This window comes from Nesoenas mayeri, assembly GCF_963082525.1.
Source record: "Nesoenas mayeri genome assembly, chromosome: 6".
NCBI classification, from domain to species: Eukaryota; Metazoa; Chordata; class Aves; order Columbiformes; family Columbidae; genus Nesoenas; species Nesoenas mayeri.
Window position 1 is genome coordinate 44,352,141 of NC_137545.1, and position 9,178 is coordinate 44,361,318.

Below are 9,178 nucleotides of genomic sequence, written 5' to 3' on the forward strand. Positions count from 1 at the left end.
CTATTGTGTCAATATTTACATATTCAAGTTGCACTTGGGTTATTAAAGGTAAGTTACCTCTAGTGTGCTTTAAATAGCTTTATCCATAAAATGCTACGCAGCTGGCTACCTTTAAAGCTACATCAAATTTATACATTTTGTCCAGCTGATTTTAGTGTATTAAACCAGAGTAATGCAGAATTTCTTTTCCATACCCACCAATACTGTGACACAACAGCGAAGTTTTCTGGTCGGGTTTTGGTGTTTTGTTTTGTTTGTTTTTTGAAGAGGTGCATACTGGTTAAATTTTATTCAATGAAAACTGCCGGTGCAGTTTTGAGGCGCAAACTGTCTTTGCTTCTGCAGTTCAGATTCTACCTCTTCTCTTAGTCCATACTTACTGTGTTTACAAATAATGTTGCTGAAGACATCATAAACACTTTTCTCTTTCAAGAACATCCATAAAATGGAAAATGTACAAAACCCAAAAAGGATAACTGCAAGAAAGCTAACCTGGAGGATAAACTGGGTTACTTTAAAAAACACGCATTCATAAAGAAAAACAAAATAACATGCTAAAACACTGTTCATCTGACATACAGGTGTATGTTTGACCAAATTAGCCCCCAGTACTTTTCAGTTACAAAAGTCTCTATTAACTGCTTCTTCCCAGAAAATGATTTCGCTTAATCTGATACCGTACCATTGCAGAGAACTTCACCGATTCGACTAAATATTGTGGATACAATTCAAGACAAAGGACGCCATCCGCCCAAGCACTCTGAGTTACCTGCTCAGCCGTTGGGACAAAGACTTTTCCAACAACACCGCTGAGTGAAAGAGACACAGAGGACATGGGTCTGGTGACCAGAGAATGTCCTTAACTTAACAGAATCAACCAATTAGTGAATCTCATTTTCCCCTATCTCATAAGTGCTATTCCAGATGACAGCTAGATTCAAGCTAAATTATACAGTGATGCTTAAAAGTTATATTTACTTGTTATTTCTTCATTGCCTCACCAACAGTAACCCTTAAATTTGAAAACTGCTAGTGACCGTGTCCTTTCTATAGACGAAGACTGAGGCAGAACAAAGAGCTGGAATTGTAAGCTTGTGATTCTAAGTCTTACAAAGCTCCACCTTCCAAACACTAGATAGAAGCTTTTCAGAAAGAGTTTTGTAATAAGGTTATTTGTACATGTTGGTAAAGAAATGCCCATTCCAGAAACAGATGGTTTTCTAGGAATTTGGTTTATAATAATACAGTTTGTAGAAAAGTTCAGAAGTACGCTCCCCACAAGCAACACTGACTACCGTCAGGTTTCTGTAACATTTATCCTGTCTCCATGCCTCCAGAAACTCTTGCTAATCCACTATTTCTTAATATGAGCACGTGTCCCTCACCAGCAGTTCGGTTCCGCGCCTCACGCACCGTCGGCGCGCGGCCCGGGACCAGGGCTCGTCCGGCGCCGCGCCGTGCCCGCCGACGCCTCCAGGAACCACCACTGCAGCTACCGGAACACGGGCGCTCTCCCAAAGTGTTTCTGAAAGGACTGAAAGATGCATTAAGGAAATTTTACAGTGTTTCGTACATCGAATAACCAGCGATGCTTAATATGAAATCAAGTATGAAAAGGACATTTTCCTTGCTAGGGAAAATTGGAAGCACCCTCGGTTAATTGTTATCTATTTGGGGCATCTTAGGCAAACAATTGTAACAAAAAGCTACTTACTGTAACTGGAAAAGTAGGAACCTGACACATAACATATTGGTAACTCAAAACTTTCACACTCTTGGCTGTCCTGCTACCTTTTCCCTTCTTTTCTGCCCCAAATTACGCTGACTGCCTTTGCTGGAAGTCGAAGCTGCGCAGATTCGCTGCTGTCCCTGCAGACCGGGGGCTCCGTGGCCCTGGCCCGGGCGCTGGCTGGCCGCCGGAGCAACCCGCGTGTTCTGGGAAAGCACAGAGGGATCTGCATAGATGGGAACAGTGTATCGTGTGCGAACTTTTTATTACTGATAGATATTGTCCTCAAGTTAACTATGGCAATTAAAATTTTGGCTTCTCAAAATTACTTTTCTGATGGCATTTTGATTAAAGAAATCAGTAAAGATTAACTTGATGCCTCACATGCCATTTTTAACATAACGGGGAAATACTAAAAAAAAAAAAAATATCCAGGTGTCTAGTCTTGAATTTCAACATTAAATCATACTCAGCAAATATAAATACAGCTGCCTGCCAAAGGCTGCATACATTTATAAAATGCAGAAGTTAAAAATAACCTTGATGCTTTCCCCAGCACTCCTAACCAGCTACACGTACTAAATCCAGCCGCTTTTCCTGCGGCACGTCAGCAGTTTAACCGAAGCTGGGACAACGACCAGCAGCAGCAGAGCCGCGCCGGCCCGGCTGCCCCGCGGCCCCAGTCTGGCCCGGCTGCCCCACAGCCCCAGTCCAGCCCGGCTGCCCCACAGCCCCAGTCCGGCCCAGCTGCCCCGCGGCCCCAGTCCAGCCCGGCTGCCCCACAGCCCCAGTCCGGCCCAGCTGCCCCGCGGCCCCAGTCCGGCCCAGCTGCCCCGCGGCCCCAGTCCGGCCCGGCTGCTCCGCGGCCCCAGTCCAGCCCAGCTGCCCCACGGCCCCAGTCCGGCCCGGCGCAGGCTGAGGCCCCAGTCCGGCCTGGCTGCCCCGCGGCCCCAGTCCGGCCCGGCTGCCCCACAGCCCCAGTCCGGCCCAGCTGCCCCGCGGCCCCAGTCCGGCCCAGCTGCCCCGCGGCCCCAGTCCAGCCCGGCTGCCCCACAGCCCCAGTCCGGCCCGGCGCAGGCTGAGGCCCCAGTCCGGCCCGGCTGCCCCGCGGCCCCAGTCCGGCCCGGCTGCCCCACAGCCCCAGTCCGGCCCAGCTGCCCCGCGGCCCCAGTCCGGCCCAGCTGCCCCGCGGCCCCAGTCCAGCCCGGCTGCCCCACAGCCCCAGTCCGGCCCAGCTGCCCCGCGGCCCCAGTCCGGCCCAGCTGCCCCACAGCCCCAGTCCGGCCCAGCTGCCCCGCGGCCCCAGTCCGGCCCAGCTGCCCCGCGGCCCCAGTCCGGCCCGGCTGCCCCACGGCCCCAGTCCGGCCCAGCTGCCCCGCGGCCCCAGTCCGGCCCAGCTGCCCCGCGGCCCCAGTCCAGCCCGGCTGCCCCACAGCCCCAGTCCGGCCCAGCTGCCCCGCGGCCCCAGTCCGGCCCAGCTGCCCCGCGGCCCCAGTCCGGCCCGGCTGCCCCGCGGCCCCGGTCCGGCCCGGCTGCCCCACGGCCCCAGTCCAGCCCGGCGCAGGCTGAGGGCCCAGTCCGGCCCGGCTGCCCCACAGCCCCAGTCCGGCCCGGCTGCTCCACAGCCCCAGTCCAGCCCGGCGCAGGCTGAGGGCCCAGTCCGGCCCGGCTGCCCCACGGCCCCACCGGCTCGGGAGGCCGCAGCCGCCGCAGTCGCCGCAGCCGCCGCGGCCGAGCGGGCGGTCCCAGCTGGAGCGGGGCCTGGCTGGTGTAACGCGGGCTGGACGTGACCTCACGCTCAACCTGAGTGGTTATTGCGCAACTACATTTCTTGCTTACCTCACTCCTCGGCAAGTATCCTTCTAAACGCAGTGAAACCCGGTCTGCGCCCCTTTGTTGACACCGTCTGCAGGTGTCACGCGGGGCGGTGCTTCAGGGTGAGTCGCTTCGTGCACATGAAGTGTTGGGCAACAGCGAGTGAAGTGTTTAATGTCAGATATGCGAGCGTTTTGAGTAGTTGTTTGCACAGGAGTCAAGGCAGACAACGGGGGAAGTAGTATCCACCGACACATACTCGAGATGGAAAACATTCATTAAGCTTTTGTTTTTCAAAGCAGTTACACATACGGGTGAATAGGTGTTCTTGCTGCTTAAAAGACTGCACCTTTTATGGAAGACCATGAAAAGCTGGACTAGGCATATTTATCAACATTTTTCGCTGCTGGGTGTAGCTCCGGTATGGAGCTCTGCAGTGAAGAGACTGGCAAACACTCTTCTCAATCTGCTAATAACGGCATCTGAACAAAAGGCCCGGGAAGCAATTTGTAACATTTTGAGGCAAATATATAAGCTTCAGCTCAAAAGGAGATGTGTAGATGGTCAGAGAAATGAAGCCAAGTACCCTGAGCTTTAAGACCATCAATGTAAAGGTAATAACAATGCCTCTGGACTAATCTTGAGTGCAAGTCTTCTATTTTACAGGGGGAATAAAAGCCTAAGCCAGTTTTGGACCTTTTTCTCTGAAAACATATAGAAAGAGAGGAATAATTATTCCCCAGAGATAGCAATGTAGAAACTGAACTAAGAATTTCAGTAAGAAAGAATTATTAAAAAAACCTTGATCTGTATTAGACATATTATCTGCTGTCAAAAATAGGTGTTGGTAGTAGGTGCAGTTCAGCAGGTTTGTCCGGAGTTGAACATTGTTTAAGGGCGAGGACAATCTGCCAACAACAGGCTATTTTCCCACTGCAGACTAACCTCAAATGATTTCATTCCGTATGATTCAGGGCAAGTAGGAGATAGCAAAAAAAATCTATAGATACTGCTGACTGCAAGAGAGAAGATCAAGGCAAGTATTGGGCAACCTTTACAGCAGCCTCACCAGCATCCATACAGCGCTGCTGTCCAGAGATCGGGATGCTGGCTGGAAACTGCGAGCAGAGAATTCCTGTAGTGACGTTTGGGACCTGTCACTAAGCAAATCCTCACGAGTCTTGTCCTTTCCTCCATGGGGTATTTATTAAGAAAATCTGTTCACTAAGGAAACACTGAATTTCTGAACCCATTCTCACCAAGCATGGATTTTAAGTCTTACCAGATACAAAAGGCTATGCTTCTGCTCTAAGACCTTGAGCTATGCACTGTTTTTTACAAATATTTTTCCACTCACTCTACTGAAGAGTTCATATAAAAACAAGTGGTTTTATTTTCCCCAATGTCAAACATATTCAGTTCTCTGAGACATCCTGACTTCCACTAATTTGTATCAAGTCAAATTTATTGACAAAAGTAATCTAGTTTTTATTTCTTTGCCCTACTTTGCTGCAAAATATTAATTGTAATGTTTACACCATTTCTTTCATAAAAGCCTGTGTTCTATAAGCACACCAGCAGGTATTTACTATTAGCTATTAAGTTACTTCTTAAGGTTGTCCAAGACTTACCTGGATCTTCCTTCTTGCAGTCATCAGCATTTATAGATTTCTTGGCTGTCTTCTATGTGCATTTAAGTAAATGGAATAAAAATAAGTTGGGGTCAGGTTTCACGGTGTAACAAGCCAAAGCTTCACGCACAATTTGAGGAAGCTGAGAACTGGGCAGACACGAGGTGGGTTCCGGCTGGGGCTGAGAACTGGGCAGACACGAGGTGGGTTCCGGCTGGGGCTGAGAACTGGGCAGACACGAGGTGGGTTCCGGCTGGGGCTGAGAACTGGGCAGACACGAGGTGGGTTCCGGCTGGGGCTGAGAACTGGGCAGACACGAGGTGGGTTCCGGCTGGGGCTGGGCTGCAGGCGCCGTGCAACCGGCCCACCGGGACCGGCCCACCGGCGCCGTGCGGGTGCTGGCAGCTGCGGGCGCACCGGCCCCGGGATTTCTGCCTCCCACGCCTGCCCGCGCGCTCTTGAGTGGGCTACAAACGGTGTCCCTGGGACCCCTTCACTCTGATCCAACTGCAGCTATGGTGGCTTCACATTCCGTAGCTTCATTTACATATTTTCAGTGGTGTGCACTGTTCATCATTGTTGAACTTTGGGGTTGTCACTGGTTGTTTTTTGTGTGTTTTGGTTTTGTGTGTTTTTTGTTTGTTTTATGTAAGAAAGTAAAGATTCCAAATACCCCTCATTCATGTGTGCTTGAAAATCCACACCAGAGGATAATACTGGCTTTAGTTATATGCACAAGAGCTTTGTCACAACAGACAACTGTACGCTCATGTATATGTCTGTAGGAACAGGCTGGTGTGTCTGGATTCGTAATTCCTGGCAACTGAGAAAGAGAGAGAGAAAGAAAGAGAGAGAAAGAGAGACAAAGACAGAGAGAAAGACAGAGAGGAAAAGAGGGGAGAGAGAGAAGGAAGGAAGGAAGGAAGGAAGGAAGGAAGGAAGGAAGGAAGGAAGGAAGGAAGGGAGGGAGGGAGGGAGGGAGGAAGGGAGGGAGCAGTGAGAACTGACAACTTTGATTCCTATTCCATTGGTTTAAATTTTTCAGTACACTGAAAAGATGATCTCAGGTTTAGCTTCCTGTCAGGACTACAAAATCGACAGCTGTTGAATGCCAGTCATCTGTGAGCTGAGCAGGCCTAAGGACCGAAAATGTACATGTATTGTAGAAATAATCCTATACCTCTTCATTGGCATCACATTTCGCTGTTATGTAAAAAAACTCTTGTCAAGACTGCAAGGACAAGCCCTCAGAGTCAAGAACGAACAGAATGAAAGCTGCACCAGTTTGGCCCCCTGGTACTCATGAGTTCACTATTCTGTTGTGGCTGGTGGGGTAGCGGGGCTGTATATGGAGGCAGCTGCCTATTGAATTCCAGTCTCATTCGCTGCAGGAGTTGGAGCACAGGATTAATGAAATACTGAGCTGTTGGTGTCTAAGGTAAGGAAAAGGAACACTGCACGGGAGAGCTGGCTTTCTAGCTCTAGCTCTGACATGAAATGGTTTTTCCTTAAACTGATTTTTCATAGCTGGTCAGTAATTAATCTTCATTACCTAAATAAGCAGTTTGACCAGCTGTTTTCTGAAAGCATAGGCTGTTCACAACTGCGATTGACACAAATGTAGAGTTGTTGTTTGAGCATAGGTGCTTGACCTGAGTATCCAAACTGGCCAAGCCAAGTTAGCAGATATGTATTCCACTAAGCCACATAGCAAAATGAGAAAATCATTCATAATACATACTGGTATGCTGAATGAGGACTACTTACTTGAGAATAAACTATCATGTAAACAAGGTCTTGTGCATGGCCTAATCACCACATTGTAAAGAATCTACTTTAAATTCATGTCTGCTCTTGTTCCAGTTTAGCTTTTACCTGTAAAAAATCGTTACTCACAGCCTGCTTCTTGCCTCTGAATTGATATATTCCTCATGTGCCTTTCTAGCAGCTGCATTGCTACAGTATAAGTAGAAGCTGCTTGTGCTGTCTTCATTTTGTACACACAAGCAATTACCAACATAATTTGGCTTTGTAGTTTGACTTCTGTTGCTTTCAAACAGAGCAATTGATTCCTGGTCAGTGCAGCAACAAGCATATGAAGACTTGTCCTACAGACCTCCTTGTAGTCTGATGGGCATTGCCGTGCTGAGGGGCACAGCAGCGGGCTGCGCCTGCGGCTGCAGGCGCCTTGGTTACAGCTTCCTGCTCCCAGAACGCTGGCGCTCTGACAGTGATTGACTCCATTCCATTCCATTCCATTCCATTCCATTCCATTCCATTCCATTCCATATTAACATTTTGTTAACTACAGAAGAAGCTGCAATATGTTCTTCTGGAAGAGGGAAAGGAAACTTGGCTTTGCTAGTTCCACTAGTCATGGAACTGTTTTAACTTGCATTTATTGGTGTACTTAAAGAAAACCATCCAGCTGAATATTTATGTTTGCTCAAAATACAAGTTTTCAGCGAACAGAAGAATCAGGAAAGCGTTATTTCTGTGGATTTTTGTCCGCTGACTCCTTCTTTACTGCAGTAGTCCAGTTTACCCCGAGATCCCTTGGATATCCTTCCCAGGGAAGGACACAGCGTGTGTTATGCGAATGTAAATTTGTATGAGTGTCGACTGGCAAGAAGGCTTGTTCCAACCAGAACATACACCATATGTATCCTGCCCTTCTTTTCCTCTCTTAAAAGTGTTAATTCATACTGATGTTCTTCATGCCTGGAAAGATCAGCTACCGAGACCTCCGGGCGGGCCCAGGACCTTCCCCAAGCAGTTCAGTCTCAGCAAGAGACTTCTGTCTGCTCAGGCTTAGGAACCTCTGCTCCCATGGTGCACTGAATGGCTCCTATTGGTTTGGCATTCATCTCTGTATAGCCACTGATTTTCAGAAATCACACAGTTATCTTTGAGATTTCTGTTCATCTTTCAAAATGGTTAAAATTGGTCAAGATGTCAACCGATGCACCTGGTAAGGCGTCCGTTTCAGGGCCATTTCCTTGGGAAAGCCCAGAGGAACTGGGTCTCCCAGCCCTGCTGGTGGGAGCAGTGTAACCCACGCAGGGAACGAGGAGCCCCAGTGACGGGGCGTCAGAGGGACACGGTTCTCTCGTTTGAGAACACAATTCTCTCCATTGTGGTCTGACCACCAGGCCTGGGTGCATTGCTCCTGGGGTTTTACAAGAAGCCTCTAACAAAACACTGGAATTTACGTATGCTAAACGTTTAGATCACACAGACATGTGAAAGAGAAAGCAGTCGGTACATGACTTACAAAATTATTCCTGCATTTTTCAAATCCAAGAAAAGACGATAACCAGGAATGGCAGAAGAGCTGAAAGAGCCCCGCCGGACAGGCAGCAGGAGGCGTGAGGAGAGAGGCCGAAGGCAGGAAAACCACATGGGGATTGCGGGGAACCGTGAGTTTCTGACATCTGCAGAAGATCCGTCTCAATGCAAACAGGGGCATGCTGGAGGAAAAAAGTATCTAGGGGCTATGAAAAGGAATCTGTATCAAAATTTGTTTCAAATACATTTTTAAGATTGACTCTGATCTTTACTTGAAGTTCATGTTCTAAGCAGGAGCAGGAGCCTGCCAAGATGTGCTGTGACATGGCGCACTCAAACCCTAACTGGCTCAGTATTCAAGACCACGCAGGTACATTGTCTTTATGCAAGACTCAGGTGTAAGGCTCTTGGCAATCTTCTAGACAAAGCAAACCATTGTCACACACGCACTAGCTAACAGTTTCAGAAAGGTTTCATTTTAAGTAAGGAGGTGGTGAGAAGGCGCAGCCGATCCCGGCACGCGTGTGTTCCAGCAGTATGGGCTGACTGGCTTTTTCCCGGGTCCTGAGTGGGTGCGCATGGCTGGCTGCAGGTTCCTCCAAGAACGTGCGCATATTGCTTTCTGCATTTTTTATTGCAGAGTATTGGAGAAGATGCTGGGATAGATATGATCTTTAGTAAAATATTTTTAATACAAAAGGGAGGAAATTTCCTC